Here is a 26,256-nt window from a genome sequence, read left to right as displayed (position 1 = left end):
GGATCGTGCAACCAAGGAATGTGCGAAAATGTGGAATCCATGGAAAATGCTCTTGTTGCATAACACTAGAGAGACGCTAGCATGATTGCACAATAGGAGGATACGAGACTTGTGCACAACCTACTAAGCCAAAATGCTACAACTTCTATCCCAAGTATGCTATATGTATGGTGTTCCAGTGATATGATCCAAGATGACCGAGTATGACAATCTTAATGTTGTATGATGCTATGATTCTTGCTTAAAATCTCTTTGTTTATCTTTCCGTTTTGCTTAAAAGCTTGTTTGGCTCTTTCTCTTTGGAGATCTTTCTCATGCAAAACTTCACGAACCAAGATAGCAATTGTGTATATGCGATGACAACCTTGTGACACAAGAGATGATACCAAGATATGTACCAAGATGATATGGTATGTATGCTATGGGAAGTATGATCACTAATGTGCACAAGTAACGTTGCCGATAATACTCAAAGGCTAGTCTCGATAGGCAAGGTACGCAAAATGGGCTATGGGGTTATCAATGTAATGGCAAGAATGTACAATGATGATATACCACGATACAAAGATGATATAGAGGTTACCGTTCTTGCTTACGGCGAAGGTGTCAAAATGGTGAGGTGGTCGATGTCGATGACGAATATGAGCGGCGGTGATGTTGTCGAACCGTCCTTGAGTAGCCGAAACATGTTAGGAAATGGAAACCGCAACTCAAATCTCAAAGGCCAAACATGGCAAAATTTGTCGGAGTGTGTATCGGGTAAGCAAAGGTGGTTGTGGAAAGCGAGGGTGGTTGGGCAGGTTGAAGTATCAGAGTGTTGGAACGGAAATGTGGTATTGGAGTGTGTATGCGGAAGTGGGAGTGGAGTGGCAATGCGGAAGTGTGGGCGGTGGCTGAAAAATTTTGTGCGACAAAATTTCAGTTTCGTCAGGAAACGTCGGATATCCGGAGGAGGTTGGACGACCGGTACTCGTCGGATGTCCGAAGACGGTCGGACGTCCGGTGCCTGGGCGATTTCGGGCACGGGATGAACTTTGAGGGTTCGTGGCGGGGAGGGAAAATTGGGTCAAAATTGGGCGATTTTGTGGATTAGAAAGGTGGAGATGGTGCGGAAAAGCTTGATCCCCTCGTGGCAAAGCAAATCCATGGATCAAATCCAACAAAACTTCATCAAAACCAACAAATCACAAAAAAAAATTGGGGCTATTTTCGGTGGGGATTTTCGAATTTGGGGAAGAACACAACAAAACAAGGTTAGAAAACAAGGGTAGGGGCTCCAAAATCGTGATCAACCTTGGCTCACGATACCAAGATGATGTAGGGTAGAACCCTAGTTGCCCGATCTTTCACGATTGGAACGGATCCCATGAAGAATGCAATGGGAAAACACGAGGGGAAACACGAGAGAAATCACTCAGACCAACAAGATTCGATTACACATGTGCAAGATCCTCGAAACACAAAGAGATACACGATCTGCGATCAACAATGGATGATACAAGTAGCAAGTTCTTCTCCGTGAGGAGGCCTTGAGGGGGTCTTCCGGTGAAGGGTCTTGAGTCCCTTGGGGGATCTTCTCCGAAGAGGTCATGAACTCCAATGGAGAAGTAACCAAGTGGATGAGCAAAGATCTATCTCTCAAATGAGCTAATCCTTTGCTAACCCTAGAAAGAGGGAGGTGGAGGAGTATATATAGTCTAAGTGGACGAAGGGGTACATGGGCCTCGGCCCAACACGCTGTCAACACGTAGGCGTCAGACGTCCGACAGTCACCGGTCGTCCGATGGCTCGCGAGGGTCCGGTACTTGTCGGAAGTCCGGCGTTTCGGCTCTAGTAAGGTTGTGTCGGTTGTCCGGTCAGGGTCGGACGTCCGGAGGCTTCCAGACTTCCGATGTTTTGGCTCGGTGATGGTGGTGTCGGTCGTCCATTGGTGCTCGGCCGTCCGGTCGCTGGGAGGTGTCGGACGTCCAGTCGGTGTCGGTCGTCTGGTCGCTGGAGCGTGCGCGGGCTGGGGCTTGGCTGGCCGGTAGGAGCTTCCAGGCGTCGGACGTCGGAGAGGCGTCTGTCGTCCGGTGACTGGGAGTTTCGGGTAGCCCTTCTTCTTGTCCCTTGTACTTGGTGTCCTCGCCGTCTTGTCCATTGGATGTTGCTTTCCCGTGGCTTTCCACCAAGTACCTGATCACACATAGGGTCTCCGCTTGAGGTAGTAGCCAAGTCTCATATGTAGAAAGTGGTAGTTCGGAGAGGAGCTAGTTCACCTTATCTTCGATAGCCTTTGCTTGAGCTCTTGTCATTGCTCCAAGTGGTGTCGTGGGGGATGTAGTTAGGTCCATGGGGATGACCTTGGGATGCTCCGCATCAATCTATTTCCATCGACACCTGTTTCTTTCGAAACTCTCGCTGTGTGCATTTGTAACCCTATCCCATTTCCCTCACATCTATTCTTATTCACGGGGAAATGCAGTCTGTCAAAGATTCTGCCCAACCAGTGGGTCGCACTGAGAGAGAAGAAGATCTGTTCTTAGGAACAACTAATAAATCAAAAGCTCCAAATGCAAAGGGCCCAGTGGTAGGCCCCTCCACGAGCAAGTGAAAGAAATCTAATGATCCGAACAACGAGCAAGAAGAGACCGCTTTGAAGAAAAAGAGAAAGGGTGGTCGGCAGCCATACACAAACAACAGAGAATATATATCTCCTGATGATTACAAAATTGTTGAAGGAGAAACCAAGGATCAAAGAAAAAAGTGACTGTAAAAGATTCACCATCATTGGGTGTGCAATTGTTCTTCTGTAAGTTCATTCGCCATCGATGTGCCAAGAACTTTGCTTTTCATCCACCATGGGGTGATTGCCGGGAAACTTCTCTCATACCTTGCTGGGTCCCAAAGCAAGACCTGTTGGAAATATGCCCTAGAGACAATAATAAAGTGGTTATTATTATATTTCCTTGTTCATGATAATTGTCTATTTTTCATGCTATAATTGTGTTATCCGGAAATCGTAATACATGTGTGAATACATAGACCACAACATGTCCCTAGTGAGCCTCTAGTTGACTAGCTCGTTGATCAATAGATGGTTACGGTTTCCTGACCATGGACATTGGATGTCGTTGATAACGGGATCACATCATTAGGAGAATGATGTGATGGACAAGACCCAATCCTGAGCATAGCACAAGATCGTGTAGTTCGTCTGCTAAAGCTTTTCTAATGTCAAGTATCATTTCCTTAGACCATGAGATTGTGCAACTCCCGGATCGGGAAGGAATGCTTTGGGTGTGCCAAACGTCACAACGTAACTAGGTGGCTATAAAAGTACACTACAGGTATCTCTGAAAGTGTCTGTTGGGTCGGCACGAATCGAGACTGGGATTTGTCACTCCGTATGACGGAGAGGTATCTCTGGGCCCACTCGGTAATGCATCATCATAATGAGGTCAATGTGACTAAGTAGTTAGTCGCGGGATCATGCATTACGAAACGAGTAAAGTGACTTGCCGGTAACGAGATTGAACGAGGTATTGGGATACCAACGATCGAATCTCGGGCAAGTAACATACCGATTGACAAAGGGAATTGTATACAGGATTGATTGAATCCCAGACATCGTGGTTCATCCGATGAGATCATCGTGGAACATGTGGGAGCCAACATGGGTATCCAGATCCCGCTGTTTGTTATTGGCCAGCGGAGCTGTCTCGGTCATGTCTGCATGATTGCCGAACCCGTAGGGTCTACACACTTAAGGTTTGGTGACGCTAGAGTTGTTATGGGAATTAGTGTGCAGTTACCGAATGTTGTTCGGAGTCCCGGATGAGATCCGGGACATCACGAGGAGTTACGGAATGGTCCGGAGGTAAATAATTTTATATGGGAAGTCCTATTTTGGCCACCGAAAAATGTTCGGGACTTTTCGGTATTGTACCGGGAAGGTTCTAGAAGGTTCCGGAGTGGGGCCCACCTGCATGGGGGCCCCACATGAACGTGGGTAGTGGGGGCAAGGCCCCACACCCCTGGTCAAGGCGCACCAAGATCCCCCCTTAGAAGGAATAAGATCATATCCCGAAGGGATAAGATCAAGATCCCTAAAAAGGGGGGATAACAATCGGCGGGGAAGGGAAATGATGGGGTTTCTTTCCCCCACCTTTGCCAATGACCCAATGGACTTGGAGGGCAAGAAACCAGCCCCCTCCACCCCTATATATAGTGGGGAGGCGCATGGGAGCCGCACCCCTTCCCCTGGCGCAGCCCTCTCCCTCCCCAACACCTCCTCCTTCTCCTTAGTAGTGCTTGGCGAAGCCCTGCCGGAGAACTGCAAGCTCCGCCACCACGCCGTCGTGCTGCCGGAGCTCTCCCTCAACTTCTCCTCTCCCCTTGCTGGATCAAGAAGGAGGAGACGTCCCCGGGCTGTACGTGTGTTGAACGCGGAGGCGCCGTTGTTCGGCGCTTAGATCGAAATCAACCGCGATCTGAATCACTACGAGTACGACTTCTTCATCCGCGTTCTTGTAACGCTTCCGCATCGCGATCTTCAAGGGTATGAAGATGCACTCCCCTCTCTCTTGTTGCTAGTCTCTCCATAGATTGATCTTGGTGATGCGTAGATTTTTTTTTAATTTCTACAATGATCCCCAACAGTGGTATCAGAGCTAGGTCTATGCGTAGTTTCTATGCACGAGTTGAACACAAGTTGTTGTGGGCGTCGATTTTGTCAATTTACTTGCCGTTACTAGTCTTATCTTGATTCGGCGGCATCATGGGATGAAGCGGCCCGGACCGACCTTACACGTACGCTTACGTGAGACAGGTTCCACCGACTGACATGCACTAGTTGCATAAGGTGGCTAGCGGGTATCTGTCTCTCCCACTTTAGTCGGATCGGATTCGATGAAAAGGGTCCTCATGAAGGGTAAATAGAAATTGGCATATCATGTTGTGGTTTTGGCGTAGGTAAGAAACGTTCTTGCTAGAAACCTACAGCAGCCACGTAAAAACTTGCAACAACAATTAAAGGACGTCTAACTTGTTCTTGCAGCATATGTCGTGTGATGTGATATGGACAAAAGGATGTGATGAATGATATATGTGATGTATGAGATTGATCATGTTCTTGTAATAGGAATCACGACTTGCATGTCGATGAGTATGACAACCGGCAGGAGCCATAGGAGTTGTCTTAATTTATTGTATGACGTGCGTGTCAATGAAAACGCCATGTAATTACTTTACTTTATTGCTAACCGTTAGCCATAGTAGTAGAAGTAACAGTTGGCGAGACAACTTCATGGAGACACGATGATGGAGATCATGATGATGGAGATTATGGTGTCATGCCGGTGACGATGATGATCATGGCGCCCCGAAGATGGAGATCAAAAGGAGCAAAATGATATTGGCCATATCATGTCACTATTTGATTGCATGTGATGTTTATCATGTTTTTACATCTTATTTGCTTAGAACGATGGTAGCATTAATAAGATGATCCCTCGCTAAAATTTCAAGAAAGTGTTCCCCTAACTGTGCACCGTTGCGAAGGTTCGTTTTTTGAAGCACCATGTGATGATCGGGTGTGATAGATTCTAACGTTCGAATACAACGGGTGTAAGCCAGATTTACACATGCAAAACACTTAGGTTGACTTGACTAGCCTAGCATGTACAGACATGGCCTCGGAACACGAGAGACCGAAAGGTCGAACATGAGTCGTATAGTAGATACGATCAACATGGAGATGTTCACCGTTGATGACTAGTCCGTCTCACGTGATGATCGGACACGGCCTGGTCGATTCGGATCATGTATCACTTAGATGACTAGAGGGATGTCTATCTGAGTGGGAGTTCATTAAATAATTTGATTAGATGAACTTTATTATCATGAACTTAGTCTAAAATTGTCTTTACAAATCTATCTTGTAGATCCAATGGCCCACGCTAACGTTGCCCTCAACTTCAATGCGTTCCTAGAGAAAACCAAGCTGAAAGACGATGGTAGCAACTACACGGACTGGGTCCGTAACTTGAGGATTATCCTCATAGCTGCCAAGAAAGCATATGTCCTTGAAGCACCGCTAGGTGACGCACCTGTTTTCCCAGCAACTCAAGACGTTATGAACGCCTGGCAGTCGCGTAGTGATGATTACTCCCTGGTTCAGTGCGGCATGCTTTACAGCTTAGAACCGGGTCTTCAAAAGCGTTTTGAGCAACACGGAGCATATGAGATGTTCCAAGAGCTGAAAATGGTTTTCCAAGCTCATACCCGAGTCGAGAGATATGAAGTCTCCGACAAGTTCGACAGTTGTAAGATGGAGGAGAATAGTTCTGTCAGCGAGCACATACTCAAAATGTCTGGGTTGCACAACCGCTTGTCTCAGCTAGGAGTTAATCTTCCGGATGACGCGGTCGTTGACAGAATCCTTCAGTCGCTTCTACCTAGCTACAAGAGCTTTGTGATGAACTTCAATATGCAGGGGATGGAGAAAACCATTCCTGAGGTATATTCAATGCTAAAGTCAGCGGAGGTGGAGATCAAAAAGGAACATCAAGTGTTAATGGTCAGTAAAACCACTAGTTTCAAGAAAGGCAAGGGTAAGAAGAACTTCAAGAAGGACGACAAGGGAGTTGCCGCGCCCGGTAAGCCAGTTGCCGGGAAGAAGCCAAAGAATGGACCCAAGCCCGAGACTTAGTGCTTTTATTGCAAGGGAAACGGTCACTGGAAGCGGAACTGCCCCAAGTACTTAGCGATTAAGAAGGCCGTCAATACCAAAGGTATATATGATATACATGTTATTGATTTATTGATGTGTACCTTACCAGCACTCGTAGTAGCTCCTGGGTATTTGATACCGGTGCGGTTGCTCATATTTGTAACTCAAAACAGGAGCTGCGGAATAAGCGGAGACTGGCGAAAGACGAGGTGACGATGCGCGTCGGGAATGGTTCCAAGGTCGATGTGATCGCCATCGGCACGCTACCTCTACATCTACCTTCGGGATTAGTTTTAAACCTCAATAATTGTTATTTAGTACCAGCTTTGAGCATGAACATTGTATCTGGATCTCGTTTAATGCGAGATGGCTACTCATTTAAATCCGAGAATAATGGTTGTTCTATTTATATGAGAGATATGTTTTATGGTCATGCCCCACTGGTCAATGGTTTATTCTTATTGAATCTCGAACGTGATGTTACACATATTCATAGTGTGAATGCCAAAAGATGTAAGGTTGATAATGATAGTCCCACATACTTGTGGCACTGCCGCCTTGGTCACATTGGTGTCAAACACATGAAGAAACTCCATGCAGATGGACTTTTAGAGTCTCTTGATTATGAATCATTTGACACGTGCGAACCATGCCTCATGGGCAAAATGACCAAGACTCCGTTCTCCGGAACCATGGAGCAGGCAACCAACTTATTGGAAATCATACATACTGATGTGTGCGGTCCAATGAGCGTAGAGGCTCGCGATGGTTATCGTTATGTTCTCACCCTCACTGATGACATAAGTAGATATGGGTATGTCTACTTAATGAAACACAAGTCTGAGACCTTTGAAAAGTTCAAGGAATTTCAGAGTGAGGTTGAGAATCAATGTGACAGGAAAATAAAGTTCTTACGATCAGATTGTGGAGGGGAATATTTGAGTCACGAATTTGGCACGCACTTAAGGAAATGTGGAATTGTTTCACAACTCACGCAGCCTGGAACACCTCAGCGTAATGGTGTGTCCGAACGTCGTAATCGCACTCTATTGGATATGGTGCGATCTATGATGTCGCTTACTGATCTACCGCTATCATTTTGGGGTTATGCTTTAGAGACTACCGCATTCACTTTAAATAGGGCTCCGTCAAAATCCGTTGACACGACACCGTATGAATTGTGGTTTGGGAAGAAACCTAAGCTGTCGTTTCTAAAAGTTTGGGGATGCGATGCTTATGTCAAGAAACTTCAACCTGAAAAGCTCGAACCCAAATCGGAAAAATGTGTCTTCATAGGATACCCTAAGGAAACTATAGGGTATACCTTCTACCTCAGATCCGAAGGCAAGGTATTTGTTGCCAAGAATGGATCCTTTCTGGAGAAAGAGTTTCTCTCGAAAGAAGTAAGTGGGAGGAAAGTAGAACTTGATGAGGTATTGCCTCTTGAACCGGAGAGTAGCGCAGCTCAGGAAAATGTTTCTGTGGTGCCTGCACCGACTAGAGCGGAAGTTAATGATGATGATCATGAAACTTCGGATCAAGTTGCTACTAAACTTCGTAGGTCCACAAGGACACGTTCCGCACCAGAGTGGTATGGCAACCCTGTCCTGGAAATCATGTTGTTAGACAATGGTGAACCTTCAAACTATGAAGAAGCGACGGCGGGCCCGGATTCCGACAAATGGCTTGAGGCCATGAAATCCGAGATAGGATCCATGTATGAAAACGAAGTATGGACTTTGACTGACTTGCCCGATGATCGGCGAGCCATAGAAAATAAATGGATCTTTAAGAAGATGACGGACGCGGATGGAAATTTGACCATCTATAAAGCTCGGCTTGTCGCTAAGGGTTATCGACAAGTTCAAGGGGTTGACTACGATGAGACCTTCTCACCCGTAGCCAAGCTGAAGTCCGTCCGAATCATGTTAGTAATTGCCGCATTCTATGATTATGAGATATGGCAAATGGACGTCAAAACGGCATTCCTTAATGGTTTCCTTAAGGAAGAATTGTATATGATGCAGCCGGAAGGTTTTGTCCATCCTAAGAATGCTGACAAGGTATGCAAGCTCCAGCGCTCAATCTATGGGCTGGTGCAAGCATCTCGGAGTTGGAACATTCGCTTTGATGATATGATCAAAGCGTTTGAGTTTACACAGACTTATGGAGAAGCCTGCGTTTACAAGAAAGTGAGTGGGAGCTCTGTAGCATTCCTCATATTATATGTGGATGGCATACTATTGATGGGAAATGATATAGAATTCTTGGAAAGCATAAAGGCCTACTTGAATAAGTGTTTTTCAATGAAGGACCTTGGAGAAGCTGCTTACATATTAGGCATCAAGATCTATAGAGGTAGATCGAGACGCCTCATTGGTCTTTCGCAAAGCACATACCTTGACAAGATATTGAAGAAGTTCAATATGGATCAATCCAAGAAGGGGTTCTTGCCTGTATTACAAGGTGTGAGATTGAGCACGGCTCAATGCCCGACCACGGCAGAAGATAGAGAAAAGATGAGTGTCATCCCCTATGCCTCGGCCATAGGGTCTATTATGTATGCCATGCTGTGTACCAGACCTGATGTGAACCTTTCCGTAAGTTTGGTAGGAAGGTACCAAAGTAATCCCGGCATGGAACACTGGACAGCGGTCAAGAATATCATGAAGTACCTGAAAAGGACTAAGGATATGTTTCTTGTTTATGGAGGTGACGAAGAGCTCGTCGTAAAGGGTTACGTCGATGCTAGCTTCGACACAGATCTGGATGACTCCAAGTCACAAACTGGATACGTGTATATTTTGAATGGTGGGGCAATCAGCTGGTGCAGTTGCAAGCAAAGCGTCGTGGCGGGATCTACATGTGAAGCGGAGTACATAGCAGCCTCGGAGGCAGCACAGGAAGCAGTCTGGATGAAGGAGTTCATCACCGACCTAGGAGTTATTCCCAATGCGTCGGGCCCAATGACTCTCTTCTGTGACAACACTGGAGCTATTGCCCTTGCCAAGGAGCCAAGGTTTCACAAGAAGACCAAGCATATCAAGCATCGCTTCAACTCCATTCGTGAACATGTTCAAGATGGAGACATAGATATTTGTAAAGTGCATACGGATCTGAATGTCGCAGATCCGTTGACTAAACCTCTTCCACGAGCAAAACATGATCAACACCAGAACTCTATGGGTGTCCGATTCATCACAATGTAACTAGATTATTGACTCTAGTGCAAGTGGGAGACTGTTGGAAATATGCCCTAGAGGCAATAATAAAGTGGTTATTATTATATTTCCTTGTTCATGATAATTGTCTATTGTTCATGCTATAATTGTGTTATCCGGAAATCGTAATACGTGTGTGAATACATAGACCACAACATGTCCCTAGTGAGCCTCTAGTTGACTAGCTCGTTGATCAATAGATGGTTATGGTTTCCTGACCATGGACATTGGATGTCGTTGATAACGGGATCACATCATTAGGAGAATGATGTGATGGACAAGACCCAATCCTGAGCATAGCACAAGATCGTGTAGTTCGTCTACTAAAGCTTTTCTAATGTCAAGTATCATTTCCTTAGACCATGAGATTGTGCAACTCCCGGATACCGTAGGAATGCTTTGGGTGTGCCAAACGTCACAACGTAACTGGGTGGCTATAAAGGTACACTACAGGTATCTCTGAAAGTGTCTGTTGGGCTGGCACGAATCGAGACTGGGATTTGTCACTCCGTATGACGGAGAGGTATCTCTGGGCCCACTCGGTAATGCATCATCATAATGAGGTCAATGTGACTAAGTAGTTAGTCGCGGGATCATGCATTATGAAACGAGTAAAGTGACTTGCCGGTAACGAGATTGAACGAGGTATTGGGATACCGACGATCGAATCTCAGACAAGTAACGTACCGATTGACAAAGAGAATTGTATACAGGATTGATTGAATCCCCGACATCGTGGTTCATCCGATGAGATCATGGTGGAACATGTGGGAGCCAACATGGGTATCCAGATCCCGCTGTTGGTTATTGGCCAGAGAGCTGTCTCGGTCATGTCTGCATGATTGCCGAACCCGTAGGGTCTACACACTTAAGGTTCGGTGACGCTAGAGTTGTTATGGGAATTAGTGTGCAGTTACCGAATGTTGTTTGGAGTCCCGGATGAGATCTCGGATGTCACGAGGAGTTTCAGAATGGTCCGGATGTAAAGATTTATATATGGGAAGTTCTATTTTGGCCACCAGAAAATGTTCGGGATTTTTCGGTATTGTACCGGGAAGGTTCTAGAAGGTTCCGGAGTGGGGCCCACCTGCATGGGGGGACCCACATTAACATGGGTAGTGGGGTCAAGGCCCCACACCCCTGGTCAAGGCGCACCAAGATCACTTAGAAGGAATAAGATCATATCCCGAAGGGATAAGATCAAGATCCCTAAAAAGGGGGGCTAACAATCGGTGGGGAAGGGAAATGATGGGATTTCTTTCCCCCACCTTTGCCAACGCCCCAATGGACTTGGAGGGCAAGAAACCAGCCCCCTCCACCCCTATATATAGTGGGGAGGCGCATGGGAGCCGCACCCCTTCCCCTGGCGCAGCCCTCTCCCTCCCCAACACCTCCTCCTTCTCCTTAGTAGTGCTTGGCGAAGCCCTGCCGGAGAACTGTAAGCTCCGCCACCACGCCGTCGTGCTGCCGGAGCTCTCCCTCAACTTCTCCTCTCCCCTTGCTGGATCAAGAAGGAGGAGACGTCCCCGGGTTGTGCGTGTGTTGAACGCGGAGGCGCTGTTGTTCGGCGCTTAGATCGGAATCAACCGCGATCTGAATCGCTGCGAGTACGACTCCTTCATCCGCGTTCTTGTAACACTTCCGCACCGTGATCTTCAAGGGTATGAAGATGCACTCCCCTCTCTCTCGTTGCTAGTCTCTCCATAGATTGATCTTGGTGATGCGTAGAATTTTTTTTAATTTCTGCAACGATCCCCAACAAGACCTCCTCCTCCACCTGATGCTGATGAATCATCACTGCTCATACCCACCGACTTTCCTGAAGAACTTCTCAAACGTCAACAGAACGCTGCAAAGCAAGCCAAGCAGGCCGAAAAGAAAAGGCTTAAGGAAGCTGAAAACCTTTGCCTACTTAAAGATGATCTTGAGAAGAAAAATGCCCCACTAAACGAAAGCATGATCCCAGCTCTGCTTCGAAAAAGAAGGGTGCACCAAAGAAAAAGAAGGCACCACCTGTTGATGAGTAGGGCATGAGTGATCCCTCTGATGCTGGTGATCCTCTTATCTCTAAGGAGGAAGCTGCCGCTCTTAGTGAGAAAGTTAACATTACCACTTCCACAGTGCTGCAAGATCTTCATCCACCTGTTGCTCCTCAGGCTCCGCCAAAGAAAATTGTTGTTAAAAGAAAAACTCCTCATACAATTGTCACTTTGCAACAGCATGTCGACGCCACTCCTCATCCCAAGCAATTGATTTGAAGGATTTGGTTGTTGAGGCACCTATGAAGTCTGCCAAACCAAGCGAATGGATTCCCAAGTTTCGATGAAACTTATGCACCACCTTTGGAGAAGCTCAAGGCTGCCCCAACCGATCAAAATGCTCCACAAGCCGATGATGATTCGAAGGGAAAATCTGCCAAGTTTGCCCCCACCCAGACCCAGCCTCTAGCCTCTATGGCTCTGACCGAGGCAAGCTGCTCTTGCTCATGAATCCAAAGAGGCTCCTCACTAATACAATCATATTTTCATTATGGAGCAACTTGGCAAGTTTGTGGAAAATCCATTCGATGGAGATGTGGCATCTTTGCCCATTGATACGTCTCCAACATATCTATAATTTTTTATTGTTCCATGCTGTTATAGTATCAATCCTGGATGTTTTATATGCATTTATATGTTATTTTATATCATTTTCGGGACTAACCTATTAACCTAGTGCCCAGTGACCCCCAATGTGGCATCTACTGTGACTATGACTGAACTTTCTGATGATCAAGCTGGAGATGCCCCACCAACTTTGTCTGTCCCTGAGATCCAACACATTGGAGTGAACCAGTGCGCCATCCCACCTGAAGAACTGTCTGAAGACGTGCTCCTTGCTGGCTCGGAGGACGGCCCCTCCACTACTTAATTATCACCTATCTTTCTTCTTTTAAGCTTTCAATGGTACTTCTTTCAAACTGGAATGTTTTATGTTGGAACGTCCGAGGCCTGAATGCAGACCCTAAGCTTTTGGCTCTCTCGAATGCTATTTCTTCTGGTGGTTGCGCGGTTATCTTCTCGCAAGAAACTAAAAAGCATGATTTTGATAATATGTACATTAAGCCTTGCTGCCCCAAAAGGTTTGATAAATTTGCATTCATTCCCTCTCATGGTGCTTCTGGTGGCATCATAACCATTTGGAACAGCTCCATCTTTTCTGGTACAGTACTCATTGAAGAAGACTTTGCCTTGGTTATCAAATTCAAATCCACTCATTCGGCTCAAGAATGGACCTTGGTTAATATATATGGTCCTTGCCAGGGGGACTCCAGGGTGGATTACACGAATTGGTTGCTAAACCTCAACATTCCGAGCACTGAAGATTGGTTATTAGTTGGTGATTTTAACTATGGGCAGCACTAGGGATCAGACTACTTCTAATTGCATCCCGTCAGACCAGTTGGAGATCGTAGGATTAGAATCATGGTTGCCGTCCAATCTGCTAGTAGCCCACGCATGGTTTGTTGGATAGGAAGTGTGTTCCCAAGCTAATAACTGTGCACAGCATGATTAGAGGATACTAATAATTGTCCACATATCACGTGATTTGTGAACTAATCCATTATATTAGGAAGCAAAACAAATCTTAGGAAACTAATTCTGGATTTGAATGGAAATAATCAATCTGGTGAAATATGTTTCCGCGCCATGCACTTTGTTTCCTTTATGACACAAACTTAATTTGTACCCACTGTACCAAAATTTGCTTCCAATGCAAATTAAAGTTATTTTTACACCAATTTTTTTTTGTTTCTATTCATTTGCAATGCACCAAAACTATGCTTCTGTCGGCTAATTTTTCTGCTTCCACATCAACTAAAAATTAACATGCTTCATTGGTTCGTATAACATGTTTCCAACGACGTAAATATTTGCTTCCTTCTCATCACCAAATCACAGTGCTTCGTCGTACTCCCTCCGTCCCATAATCTAAGACGTATTTTGATACTATACTAGTGTCAAAAAATGTCTTATATTATGGGACGGAGGAAGTAATATTTTGTTTTGGAAGACCTAAATATTTCCTTCATTTTGGTCGCCAAAATTTCGCTTCCACATCAACATAAATTAACATGCTTCATATCATATGTTACGTCTTCACAATAATATTTGCTTCACTCCGCTATCCGCGTGCTTCCTTACATGGTTTATATTCTGAACAAGCCAGCAGCCTCTAAGGACTGAGTGTGTGTCGTTATCAAATTCAAAGCATGCGTTCACTGAAACATGAAAGCAAGTTCTATGAAGTAGGGAAAGAAAATGTACTCGAAGCAAGCACCATTGGAAGCACGAAACAAGTTGTCAAAGCAGGAAGAAAACATGTAACTTAGTCACATTACTCACCCAGAAATTGTTTCGTACCAACGGATGATTGCTTCAATCTAGTGAAAATTTATATTAGTATATTTTGTTTGCTATGCATAGACAATACAGTGACCAACAAATTGTTTCAAGTGTAACATGGAATTGGTCCCAGCAGAAAAAAGAATGTTTCCGTCAATCAGACGTTGCTTCTTGATATAGTAGAATCTGCTTCCGAAGAAAATATAATTTGCGTCCAAAGAAATCATTTTTTTTCTTAAACTTGAGCGAGATGCTACTACTATACTAGCACATTTTCTCTTCTCCGGGAAATTTGTCACCAGCCTCTAATCTTATCCACCGACGATCTCCTCGCTGGGCATGGCACAGCCACATGCTCCTTTGTGACTTCCACACCACCGTAAATGTCACACATACAGCTTGAGGCTATGGCCACCACGTCATCAAGGGTGGCGCCGATCCGAACTCACAGATTGTTTGATCACCTACATTCCAAAAAGGTAATAAAATTTGGTTGAACTATGGAAGGAAAAGCACCATTTCAAAAAAATATATGGAAGCAAATTATCATGTGGTGCAAAACTGTTGCATATTAGAAGCACCTCATTACAATGTCAGACCTAGCACTGGCGGCAACAAGAGCAAGATGAAAGTGCAGACCTCGTCAAAGTCGATTGTACGTATCTCGGCCTTATAGGACTGCGGCGTTGTGCAGGTAGGCTGGCGTGAGTTCCATCTTCTCCTTGTGTAACCCTCCGCAGGCGTAGGTGATGTGCGGCCCGCCGGAGCTGGATGGATCAGAGGCGAGGCCCCTCACGAACCCGGCGACCTCGTCGGGGGACGAGGTGCCAAGCAGGGCCAAGAGCTCTTCCAGGGTTTTGCCGCGTGCTCTGGTGACCACCAGGGCGGGCTCGCCGTCGTGTAGATTGACAACGGCGAGAAGGCAACGACGCCGTCGCCCGCAGGCAGCTTTTTTGCCAGGCGAAGCGCGAACGCCGTCAGGCCGTCAGAGCCCACCGCAGGCGGTGGAGACCACGTGGAGAGCTGGAGGAAGCTGCGTGCGTGGTGAGGGGTGAAGGGGATCTGAGCGGAGGTGGAGGAGACGGGCCGGGACTGGAATCGGGAGAGATTAGGGGGAGAGATTTACGTGTGGGGCTGCGGGTAATTAGTTCCTGCCAACGATTTTTTTTCGTAAGGAACACAATTTGTGAGGCGTCAGATTTCCTTGAATCGACGGCATTGGATTGGTCTGGGGCTGGACATCTATCAGACTATAGATAGAAAGTGTTTCCCTTTAACTATATCCGAAGCCCAATTAATCGTAATAAATCAGGTGGCAACTTTAATGATATGATCACATTTAATGATTTCATCCGGACGAAAGGACTCATTGAACTCCCAATTAAAGCTAGATCGTATACATGGAGCAACATGCAAAGTTATCCCCTTCTGGAACAATTAGACTGGTTTCTTACCTTCACTAATTGGACGATTTCATACCCAAATACAATGGTGAAAGCTTTGGGTAAACCAGTTTCTGACCATATTCCATGCGTCGTCACCATTGAAACAACCATCCCAAAGAGCAAATTGTTTAGATTTGAATACTTTTGGGTGCAACATCCAGGTTTTCTTGATCTGGTCACTTCGCAATGGAGCAAACCTGTTAGATCAGATAATTATGCTATAGTTCTCTACAGAAAACTTAAAACCCTCATATATGAATTAAAGCACTGGAGTAAGAAAATCTCCAAGCTCTCTGTAGCCATTGATAACTCTAATGCAACGCTGGCTGACCTGTATGCTCGAGAAAATAGGATAAATCTCACTTTATCAGAAAAAGCAACTATAGGTAGATACTCAAGAAACACATCCTAAGACTGCTACATTATCAAAAACTTACTGGAAGAAAAGATGCACAATCCGGTGGGTACAGTTAGGAGATAAAGTTCCAAAATTTCTCAAAGTAATGGCTTCGGAAAGATTCCGCGGGAACAATATAACCACTCTACAACTAGAAAATGGTACGCTAGTAGAAGATCATGCCGGCAAAGAAGCTCTAATATACCAAACCTTCAAAAATAGGCTAGGAACTTCTGGTGCTTACCAAATGAAGTTCTATTTACCTAGTATCATCAAGAGGCACGCCGACCTGCATCAACTCACAGCCCCATTCACTAGAAATGAAATTGATGATGTCATAAAGGAAATGCCTTGTGACAGGTTACCGGGCCCAGATGGCTTCACTGGGCTCTTTCTGAAGTCATGTTGTCACATTATTAAAGAGGATTTCTACAAACTTTGTGATCAATTCCATGCAGGAAATCTCAACCTCGAAAGCATCAACGAAGGTTACATCACGCTCATTCCAAAAATACCATCGCCAGAGACTGTCAATGATTTTCGTCCGATAACGCTCTTAAATTGTTGCCTCAAGGTGATCACGAAGTTACTCGCCAACTGCTTACAAAAGGTCATTCTCAAGCTGGTACACCGCAGCCAATACAGTTTCATCAAAGGTAGAGAAATACAAGATTGTCTGGCTTGGGCATTCGAATATATACACCAATGCGAAACTTCAAAGAACACAATAATTCTGCATAAATTTGATTTTACCAAAGCATTTGACACAATTGAACATTACACCATGATTGAAATTATGAGGAATATGGGCTTCAATGAAAAATGGCTACACTGGATGAAATCTATATTTTCCTCAGGAAAATCCTCGGTTCTTCTTAATGGCGTTCCAGGGAGACAATTCATTTGTAAAAGTGGTGTTCCGCAAGGTGACCCTCTGTCGCCCCTCATTTTTGTCCTGGCAACAAATCTCCTACAGGCTGCAATCAATGATGCATTCTGACAAGGATGATCTCTCTCCCATTCATGAGGCAAATTAAAAGGACTATCCAGTCATCATAATGCCATCATGCCCAACTCAAGCTAACACAATGAAAGACATACTCAATGACTATGCCACCTCCATTGGACTTAAAATAAACTTTCACAAGTCAACACTGATACCCATAAACTATCCAGATGAGCTCAGCACTGATTTAGCAAATATTTTTGGATGCAAAATTGGTAACATGCCCTTCAACTACCTGGGTCTGCCACTAGGTACCACTAAACCAACCATTCAAGATTTATTGCCATTGGTCTGTACGATGGAAGGCAGATTAACATCTACTTTATCCATGATGTCTTATGGAGCTAAGCTCTCACTAATGAATACAGTCATCACTTCCCTCACAATATTTGCACTATGCACAATTCCATTCCCGCCGAAGATACTGGAACTTCTGGACAAACTTCATCGGAGCTGCCTCTGGACAAAAGTGAGAAATGTAACTCCCTTGTTGCTTGGGATAGAATCTGTCGACCCAAAGAAAACGATGGCTTTGGGAACATTAACCTTAAAATGCAAAGTGCTGCTCTTTTGCTCAAATACCTACACAAATTCTACAATCGACATGACCTCCCATGGGTTGAATTGATCTGGACTACATACTACACAAACAAAATACCACATGCGTCAGATGCTTGCGGATCCTTCTGGTGGCGAGATATACTCAAACTAACCCCAACCTATTGTGGCATATCCAAGGTTGAGGTACATCACGGGGCAAATGTTCTGATGTGGAGAGACTTATGGCTCAATGATACACTTGCTCAATCACACCCGTGAGCCTTCTCTTTTGTTATAAATGAAGATACCTCAGTCAAAGACTTTTTGAGCATTTCTTCCCCGGAGGAAGCGTTCCACCTACCACTATCGACACAGGCCCATGACGAGGTCTGAGACATATAACATTTGGTGGCACATATTTCAATGAACAATGAAACTATGGATATCTGGTCCTACATCTGGGGTAACAATGAATACACGGCCAAAAGATTCTACAAATTCTGTTTTAGAGATGTCACTGTGCACAAATCATATCATTGTCTAGGGAAGTCCAAAGTGACAATCAAGATTAAAGTATTTGGTTGGCTTCTTTTATCAGATCGCCTTAATACACGCAATATGCTTAAGAGAAGACACTACAATGTAGGCAATGACTTGAACTGTCTCCTGTGTGGACAAACTGAGGAAGACATAGACCACATGATACTCAATTGCCCATTCAGTAAACAATGCTGGCTACATCTTGGGATGCACCCCAGAGTCAAGTACACACGCCTTACTTGGCTGGAGCATGCTAAGAATAACTAGAACAAACCAATGTTCATGGAAGTATTCTTGCAATCCTCATGGAGCATCTGGAAAGAAAGAAACAATAAACTCTTTAGGAACATTCAACCTAGTCATAACTCCTGGTTACTCAGATTCAAGGAAGATTTTGGGCTGCTCCAACATAGAGTCAAAGAGAACACGAAAGAGTTCATCTTCCTCCTTCTGGACTCCCTTCCTACTGATTAGACTTGTAGTCATAGTCATCATAATCCCTTACCCCAAAGGGTGTAAGGGAATGCCAAATGTAATTGTAAGATGTACTCCCTCCGTCCGGAAATATTTGTCAGAAGAATTGATGTATCTAGATGTATTTTAGTTTTAGATGCATCCATTTATATCCATTTCCACGACAAGTATTTCTGGATGGAGGGAGTACATTGTAAAGTCTTGAGAAGTAATATATCACAGCGGGAGCCTCTCCCACTTTCACAGGTTTCAAAAAAAACCTAGTGCCCAGTGACAATTGTTGTTTTTGCTTGTTTTTGGCTTTTCAGAAAATCAATATCAAATAGAGTCCAAAAGGAGAAAAATCTTTGGATAATTTTTTTCTAGACCAGAAGGGACCCACGAAGGTTCTAGAGAAGACCAAAAGAGCCACGAGGGAGCGACAAGCCTGGGGGTGTGCCAGGGGGGGGGCAGGTGTGCCCCTGAGCTTCTGGGCCCCTCGTGGCACCTCTTCACCTAATTCCACCTCTGTAAATTCCCAAATATTCCCAACATACCAGAGAGCCACCCGAAACACTTTTTCTGCCGCCGCAAGTCTCTATTCTTCCGCGATCCCATCTAGAGACCTTTTCCAGTACTCCGTCGAAGGGGGAATCTATCACGGAGGGCTTCTACATCATCCTTGCTGCCTTTCGATGATGTGTGAGTAGTTTAGCATAGACCTACGGGTCCATAGCTAGTCGCTAGATGACTTCTTCTCTCTCTTTGATCTTGAATACAATGTTCTTGGAGTTCTATCTGATGTAATCTTCTTTTGGGGTGTGTTTGCTGGGATCCAATGAATTGTGGGTTTATGATCAGATTATTCATGAATATTAATTGTGTATTTTCTGAGTTCTTTTATGCACGAGTATTATAGCATTGTATTTCTGTCCAATCTATCCGTTTGGTTGGGCCAACTAGATTGATTTATATTGCAATCGAAGAGGTGCTTTGTGATGGGTTCAATCTTGCGGTGCTCAATCCGAGTGATAGAAAGGGACCTGCCACGTATTTGTATTGTTGTCGTTAAGGATGAAAAGATGTGGTTTATTCATATTGCTTGGGTTTACTTTGTCTACATCATGTCGTTTTGCTTAAGGCGTTACTCTATTTTTATTAACTTAATAATCTAGATGCATGCTGGATAGCGGTCGATAAGTCGAGTAATAGTAGTAGATGTAGGCAAGAGTCGGTCTACTTGTCTCGGACGTGATGCCTATATACATGATCATTGCCTTGAATATCGTCATGACTATGCGCTTTTCTATCAATTGCCCAACAGTAATTTGTTCAGCCACCGTATACTATGTGCTCGAGAGAGAAGCCTCTAGTGAAAACTATGGGCCCCGGGTCTACTTTTATCATATATAATAACACAAAATACCTTGTTGCACTTTATTTTTTTTATTTTTTTTGCCATTTATCTATCTACCTACCACTATGAGATTTGATCCTTGCAAATAACCATCGAGGGGATTACAACGGTGCAAGTATTTGCTTTTGTGTGTGCAGGTGCTGCTAACAAGGTTCTTTGTGGTTCTCCTACTGGATTGATAACCTTGGTTCTTAACTGAGGGAAATACTTATCTCTATTGTACTGGTTCATTCTCTCCTCTTCGGGGAAATCCCGACGTAGCTCACAAGTAGCAGGAAGAATTTCTAGCGTCGTTGCCGGGGAGACATCAACGAAACCTATCAAGTACCTTCGCACAACTATCATCTACTAGCTCTTATTTTTATTTGCCTTTGCGTCTTGTTTTCATCTCCCTCACTTCTATTTTTTTTACAAAAACACAAAAATATTTTTATTTGCTCGTCTGCTTGCTTTGTCGCTATGTCTCAAGAAAACACTAAGTTGTGTGATTTTTCAAATACTAATAATAATGATTTTATTACTGCTCCAGTTGCTCCTCCTGCCACTAGTGTGGAGTCATGTGATATTAATGCCGCTTTGCTAAATCTTGTTGTCAAAGAAAAAATTCTGGTAGTCCTAAAGAAGATGCTACATCCCATCTTAATACTTTCGTTAAATTATGCGATATGCAAAAGAAGAAAGATGTGGATAATCATATTGTCAAATTGAAATTATTTCCATGTCAATGACATGCACAGGTAGGATCCCTTGTCAATGACATGCGTGATGATGCTGTTGAAATCAACTTCCTGTCTAATGAGCTAGTTGAACTCATTTGTTCTGAGGTGTCTGCTCCTCCTCCTCTTGTAGCTCCAATTTCGTCTGAACCACTGGTGGTCAAGCAACAACTGCCCCAGTAACCGAGCAAAATCAAGCTCCACCTCTTGAGACGGAATCCATTCCATTGGCTTCTGAAGCTCAACTTACGATAACAGTCGCTGCAACTATGGCCTCTCCTCCTTCAATGTTTCAACTGACTATTGATACAAAAGCTCAACCTGATGAACCTGGTCCATCTGTTCGTCGATCAACTTCTGGCCATCATCCCGACTCTGTAGTTTATGGCGATGCGTTTCTTTCACCTGAAGAACTCAAATATCCATACCCTTGAGAATAATTGTCTATATTTTCTGTGGTGCTGGTGCTAAGGGTCCTCTGTTCAACATGCACACCCATCCAAAGTTCGTTTAGAACAATCCCTATGATGGTCCTCGCACTTCTGATTCACCTCGGTTCTGGACAAAGGAGCAGGCTATTTATTACTCCAGTGCTTTATTGAAGCAAGAAAATTTTCCCTCGTGAATTTCCCTATATCCCTGTGATGCAAAATATTGAATGTTTTAGTCAATTGCTTCAAGACTTGGATGATTTCTGCCTCACCAAGGTGTTTGAATTCGAGCATCCTTGGATTTGAGAGATTATACTTTAGTTGTATGCTACATTATACATCTTTGGTGATGAAAATGATAGCTCCAAGTGGATATTCGAATAGATGACTAAAGGAAAAGGGACCAAGTGCACCTCAACTAATTTTACCTCGCACTTCCATTTTCCTCTATTTGAGCATGGTAATAATGAAATTCGCATGCACAACATTGATGTCATCTTCGATGAAGATTTCAAGTGCATTATGGACAAGGAGAAGATTCGAGATTATACTGGTCCTCCACTACATTTAACCTTCGAGAGTCAGACCCTCTATCATATGCTCACATACTCCATCTGTCCTCTAGCTGGCATGAGTGCTGATTGGTCCATTTCTGATATCCTTCTAAATGCAATCTATGCCATCTCTGAGCGATATATATCTGATGTTGAGGACTTGTTTTTGCGGATTCTAGAAGATGCTGCTCAATTTCCATATGGTGTGAAAGTATATGCTCTGTGGATTCAGAAAGTCATTGATCGTGCAATGCAAACTGTGTATCTTTCCAAGGCCAGCTACAAAAGTTTCATTCCACCAGTGCGTGACACTGTGAAAGCCATGGAAGAATTTTCCTCAGGAAAACCATCATCCCCTCCCGAAGATTATCATCAAACTTTTGATGGTCCACGGCTTCCTCAACATGTGTGAAAGCTTACTACTCAGTCGCCATCTCATCTCAAAATCAGCATGCGCACACAACAATTGATTATGCCACACAATGCTTATGATAGGCGTGAAAAAGTGAATCCTGCGAATGAAATCAATCTCATCAACAATCGCACCAGGATGGTTCCTCTGGTTGCTGATGAAAATAAAAGAAAACTCTGGAAGTTAGTTTGAAAGTTCTTCACCAAGAAACAACTCCTGAATGTGAAACTCCACGAGCTTTATGATTACATTGACAAAGGCTTCAATGTGGATGATTTTCAGGAGCGCAGAACTCCTCCTTTACGAGCTCGCGAACTTCCAACTAATACTTTTCACTTGCAAATTTGCTAATTGCTGGAAGTATCTGAAGCCACCTCTCCCACTGTCAAACCCACCGAAGGCAATCTTATCACTGGTACGCGTTGGTGCTATACAAAAGGTTTTAACCCCTTTCTGCAACAGCATTTGGAACCGTCGCCTAGTGAGGTGGGCGATAGGGGGTCCTTCCCACACGACCCAGAAACCGTCGGGGATATGGCCCTCCTGGCACACATGCTCGACAAAATGAGGTCATGTGCGACCAGCGAGCGCTCAAATATGGAAATACGTACAGTAGAGCTAAAAAAATACAATTATACAGGAGAAATTGTTTCCGGTCGCAAGTACCTCTCACACAGTCAGTCCCCGCTAAACATTTCCATTCGCATGTACATCCCACACAGTCGCTCCAAGGAAAACGTTTCCGTTCACAGGTACATCATACACAATTTTTCCCGTTAAATCATTTGCATTATTGAATGTATCACACATGGTCCGTAGAAGAAACTGTGTGGCAAAGGCTGTCCATCACACACAGTTTTTATGTGGTAAACGTTTGCGCAAGGTGGCCTAACGCAAACAGTTTTCAAGAGAAAGTCGTGTGTGATTGTTCATTGATCCAACACGGTTTATTACTAGAAACTGTGTGCGTTGCCTGAGGTCATCGCCCACGGTATTTTTTCAATGACCGTTTGCAATAGCAAAACCCAATTAGCAGGCTAATTCGCCATTAGCAGGCTAATTGCCCTATTATTAATAATCCATTTATTAATCTAATTAACATTTATATTAAGCACATAATATATTTCATTTCCATATTAAGGTAGCAGAATTTCATAATTGAAATACATCAGAGTACAACATGATATAGCTTCAGCACTCAGCTACCCCATTACACAACTGCACCAACACCAAGTTTCACATGCAACATGTAGAACCTTTCGAAATTAGCATCATAGACGATATGCATCTCATCTGGAAAACTGCTGAAGCGGAAGGCGAATATTGAGCCTTCATTCATGTTGAAGGTCTTTGCAACTTTAGGCCAATGCCTGTGGATGATTGACCGCCCGCCCTTCGTCCTCTTCAGGAACACTTCAATATTGAACCGTGGGTGTTGTATGAAAACCTTCCTCGCCTCCTGACCGTAGAGGTGGTTTGAGAGGTAATCATCAGTGAACTGCTTTGGAAAGGCCTGAAAACACGGATGTGCATAAATATCTTCTCTATATTGGAAATGGGGCAAAGGAATAAAAAAGGCAAGGTATAATAGTTAGTACCATCTTGTAGTGAACTGATGTCTTCTTCATTGTGCAGACAAAGATCTTGTTGTTTTTTATCGCTAATTTCTTTATCCTAACAATCTTTCTGAGTTTCTTGATTTGATTGATATTCATGGACAACTCATTTCCCCATATGCAAAAAGGGTCGAACAGTGGATCAAAGCCTGTGATAGCAGGACCTACATGTGCAAGACCAAATTGTTAAAAACCTAAATATTAGAATGGTTCCTGCAATTGCACAATAATGTGCTATTAGACAATGGACCATGCACGTGCTAACCTCGATTGTAAACCTCAGTGCTTCCCATTGTTTCCCTGCAACACATATAAGGTAATTAGTCATCAGGTTAAGTAAGGGTTCGCATGCTATCAGTAAAATATGTTGATGTAAAATAAGCACATTGCCAATTCTAGTGAACCAAGCAGTTAACTAAACACCACAACAAATGAACCAAACATTAACTGAGCACCACATTGCACAATATAACATACTCCTAATAGAAGATCAGACAGTTAACCAAACAGTTAACTACAGCCAATTGTAGCAATTGTATTTGTTTCTCATGGTTCTACTACAACCAAATTCAATTTATTCCTCACATGGTATACAACAACAGAATGCACCCACAACTATTGAACATCGCATTGCAGAATTGAACCAAACAGTTAACTAAACACCACAACACAAATGAACCAAACGTTAACTGAGCGCCACATTGCACAATGTATAACCAAACCAAGCATGCTTGACAACTTGGAAATATAGCAATTGTATTCGTTTCTCATGTATTTTGTAAATATAAATTCGATTTATTTCTCACATGGAAGACAATACAAAATTACAGCCTGAAGAATTGAACATCACATTTGCAGAATTGAACCAAACAGTTAACTGAAGACGACAACTAATTAACAAAACAGTTAATAAGTGAGCACCACACTGCACGACATATAGAACATATACACTAGAGCAACAGATTGCGTGGTAAAATTAGATAGCACAATTCACTAGAATTTGTGAAGGAAAGGCAAGAGCAGCACACGCAACGGGTAAACCGAGCATGCTTAACTGGCGTAGCTAGCAAATGCCAAGGTGCTCCTCCAAGATCGGTAGCCATTGCGACCTCATGCGCGCGTGCGGCCGCGATTTGCTTCTCCGCTGCCAAATGCTCCTTGAGATCCTGGCTATACTCTGTGCACCATGGCTTAGAGCGGTGCTGATTTGGTGGAGGGGTCGGTGATTTGGGTGGAAGGTGTCGCGCTCCCGCCGGTGGTCGGGGCATGTGGGATGTGGAAGGAGGAGGAGGATGGGGGTCGGGTGTTGATTACCTGCCTAGATAGACGAGGCCGAGCAGCGTGAAGGAGGGTTGCCTACGAGGAGGCGGCGCTGCAAGCAAGGAGTGAAGGTTTCAACTTGGAAAGGAAGGCGGAAATAGGGGAAATGTGGCTTTTGGTAAGGGGGAGGGGGCGGGGAGGTAGATATTTCTGCGGAAGCCGAAAATTTGGAATCGCTACAGCGAAAAAACTGGCGCGCAAAGTGTCATCAGACACGGTCCCTTATTCAGAACGGTGTATGATATGTGAACATCACAAACGATTCAGATAGCTTAACCCGTGTGTGTTGAGTTTGAGCGTCAAAAATTTTGGTTCGAATTTCCATGGTTACAGTGGTCATCCACGTCATTGCATAATTTGGGTACACAAAGGAGACTACAACACACCCACACTTCTTAATCGAGCAAGTTCAGCAATTAAACAGAGCTAGCTGACCTAAACATTACTCTAACAAATTAAAGACCGGCGCTCTTAATTAAACAAAGCAAAGAGTCTACTACGGCTGGTGCTCGTCGATCTCCGCCGCCGCCTCCATGTCCAGCTCGCGCCCGATGGTCCCCAGGGGAAGGGGCTCCATGGCATCCATCGCACCATACTCGGCAAGCATCTCGCCATCCGCGTCCGCCATCTCTTTGGAAAAGGCCGCCACGAGCTGGGCGTGGGCGGACACGATCTGGGCTTGGACGGGCTCCATCGTCACAAGGTATGCGGTGGAGGAACGGATGGCTGCTCAAACACTCTCGGCGATTGCCAGCGCTTTGGCCGTGGGTTGCCGACCATTGTCGGAGAAGCTTTGTTCGATTTGTACGGTGACTGCCAGGAGCTGGGCGTGGGCGGCCTCAACATGGTCGTGGGCGGCCTCCATCAGGGCTAAGGCCACCGCTGCGGAATGGACAGCTGCTGTGCCGCTCTCGCCAGTTGTTATCCCCGAGCCAGATGTTGCTGCCGCCACCTGAGAAGCAACAACGGCCGTTTGGGCTGCCATGGCCGGCCGGTCGCAGATTGCGACCGCGCTCATGCACCTTGTTAGCACGCGCATGGCAGTTGCGCCCGCGCTCTCGCCGTAGTGGGCCACCGAAGTTGCCCACACG

General features: G+C 44.6%; 1 long non-coding RNA gene across 1 annotated transcript; it reads right to left on the bottom strand.

Moving 5' to 3' along the window:
• Window positions 1-14,346: 14,346 nt before the first annotated feature.
• Window positions 14,347-15,343, bottom strand: LOC120969853 (uncharacterized). The gene is made up of 2 exons (XR_005764302.3): window positions 14,958-15,343; window positions 14,347-14,782 (listed from the first exon to the last, which is right to left on the bottom strand). It is a non-coding gene; the product is annotated as an uncharacterized lncRNA (long non-coding RNA).
• Window positions 15,344-26,256: the final 10,913 nt, after the last annotated feature.

Source organism: Aegilops tauschii, chromosome 7 (assembly GCF_002575655.3).
Source record: "Aegilops tauschii subsp. strangulata cultivar AL8/78 chromosome 7, Aet v6.0, whole genome shotgun sequence".
NCBI lineage: Eukaryota > Viridiplantae > Streptophyta > Magnoliopsida > Poales > Poaceae > Aegilops > Aegilops tauschii.
The sequence above is the reverse complement of the archived record's forward strand: the minus strand, read 5'-3'. Positions and strand labels throughout refer to the sequence as shown.